General features: G+C 42.8%; 1 protein-coding gene across 1 annotated transcript in view; it reads left to right on the top strand.

Annotated features, from left to right (window-relative positions):
* Positions 1-891: 891 nt before the first annotated feature.
* The window catches only part of LOC116376805 (actin, alpha skeletal muscle B-like), a 6,992-nt gene continuing 5,765 nt past the window's right edge, over positions 892-2,118 (top strand). The window contains exon 1 of the mRNA XM_031838288.1: positions 892-995. The gene's annotated coding sequence lies outside the window, so the exon portion shown is untranslated. The remainder of the gene's footprint in view (positions 996-2,118) is intronic.

Here is a 2,118-nt window from a genome sequence, read left to right as displayed (position 1 = left end):
AAATTCCATTTCACTCAACTTCTGGTCTGCGTTTGAGTCCACCACCATGCCCCGTGACATATGTAATATGTCATATGATTAGTAGAATAACTTATGTGTCAGTAATAATGTTAATGTGTCAGTAATAATGTTAATGTATCAGTAACAATGTTAATGTATTAGTAATAATGTTAATGTGTCAGTAATAATGTTAGTGTCAGTAATAATGTTAATGTGTCAGTAACAATGTTAATGTGTCAGTAATAATGTTAATGTGTCAGTAACAATGTTAATGTATTAGTAATAATGTTAATGTGTCAGTAATAATGTTAATGTATCAGTAACAAAGTTAATGTATTAGTAATAATGTTAATGTGTCAGTAATAATGTTAGTGTCAGTAATAATGTTAATGTGTCAGTAACAATGTTAATGTGTCAGTAATAATGTTAATGTGTCAGTAACAATGTTAATGTGTCAGTAATAATGTTAATGTGTCAGTAACAATGTTAATGTATTAGTAATAATGTTAATGTGTCAGTAACAATGTTAATGTGTCAGTAATAAAGTAAGTGTGTGGTATTAGTACTTTTAGTTAAAAATCATTATTTAAACACTGCAGATTTTGGTACTTTTACTGTAACAGAGTATCCTGATAGTAAGGTATTAGTACTTGTACTGCAGTGATGTACTTCCTCGCCGTACTGTTAAACTGATTCTTCATTCTCTGTGAGGAATGCACTGAATGATGGAAGAAAGTACGGCAACTCTGCGAGACGTCTGATTGGCCAACTCCCTCAGGGCCTGCCCTATAAGGACTAAAGCGAGGAAGAGAAGGAGGAGGGAGGGAGGGAGGGAGAGAGAGCGGAGGAGGGAGGAGGCAGGAGCCCCAGGCCATGTTTGGGATGGAGGGATGGATGGAGGAGGTGCAGGGTTGATATACTCAGTCGCAGCAATTTGGAGTCTCACTTCTGTCCTGCCCCCCCCCCCCACATCCCACAGGCCCTTCACTACCACGGTAAGACCTCCATCACCTCCTGCTTCACCTCCTTTCGTCTGTGCTCCTCTCTTCTCACTGTAAATGTGACAAACTCTGCAAAATGTGTTCTCCTGTCTCCTCTTTGAACATCTGATCTACTCTTCCTGTCTCACCTCCTCTTCACCTCCTCTTCACCTCCCCTTCCTCTCCTTTAAATATAACTGTGTTAAAAACTTGCATCATGTCGTCTTTTCTTTACTCTCTTAACCAGTCCTCCTTTTCTCCTCTCATTGTGCTGCAGACGAACTGTTGTATCTCGTTTCACCTCCTCTTTAATCCTCCTCTCAATTGAATTGAAGATAGTTGTTTTCTCCTTTGACACCTTCTACTCCTTCATCTCCTCCATTTCCTTTACCGTCTCCTCTCCTCTTTCATCTCCTTTCCTGTCTCCTGTGCTCCTTCACCTCCTCCATCTCCTTTATTGTCTCCTCTCCTCCATCATCTCCTCCTCATCTCCTTTACTGTCTCCTCTGCTCCTCCATCTCCTTTCCTGTCCCCTTTGCTCCTTCGTCTCCTCCATCTCCTTTACTGTCTCCTCTCCTCCTCATCTCCTTTACTGTCTCCCCTGCTCCTCCATCTCCTTTCCTGTCCCCTTTGCTCCTTCATCTCCTCCATCTCCTTTCATGTCACCTTTGCTCCTTCGTCTCCTCCATCTCCTTTCCTGTCACCTTTGCTCGTCTCCTTTCCTGTCCCCTTTGCTCCTTCATCTCCTCCATCTCCTTTCATGTCACCTTTGCTCCTTCGTCTCCTCCATCTCCTTTCCTGTCACCTTTGCTCGTCTCCTTTCCTGTCACCTTTGCTCGTCTCCTTTACTGTCTCCTCTGCTCCTTCATCTCCTTCCATGTCTCCTCTGCTCCTCCATCTTCTTCCCTGTCTCCTGTGTTCCTCTCCTCTCCCACGTGTTGGAGCTTCACAGCAGACTTCACTCTTCTTGTGTGTGTTCTTAGAGACGATGTTTCCTTCCTGTTACTTTAGTCTCTTTATAAACACAAAGACGAGCGTCTCCTCTGGTGAGCTGCTGACGTGTTGACATCTGTCTGTGTTCTGACGTGTTAACATGTCTGTGTTCTGACGTGTTAACATGTCTGTGTTCTGACGTGTT

The sequence above is a fragment of the Anarrhichthys ocellatus genome, unplaced genomic scaffold (assembly GCF_004355925.1).
Source record: "Anarrhichthys ocellatus isolate YVR2014 unplaced genomic scaffold, GSC_Weel_1.0 scaffold620, whole genome shotgun sequence".
In the NCBI taxonomy this organism is placed as follows: Eukaryota; Metazoa; Chordata; class Actinopteri; order Perciformes; family Anarhichadidae; genus Anarrhichthys; species Anarrhichthys ocellatus.
The sequence above is the reverse complement of the archived record's forward strand: the minus strand, read 5'-3'. Positions and strand labels throughout refer to the sequence as shown.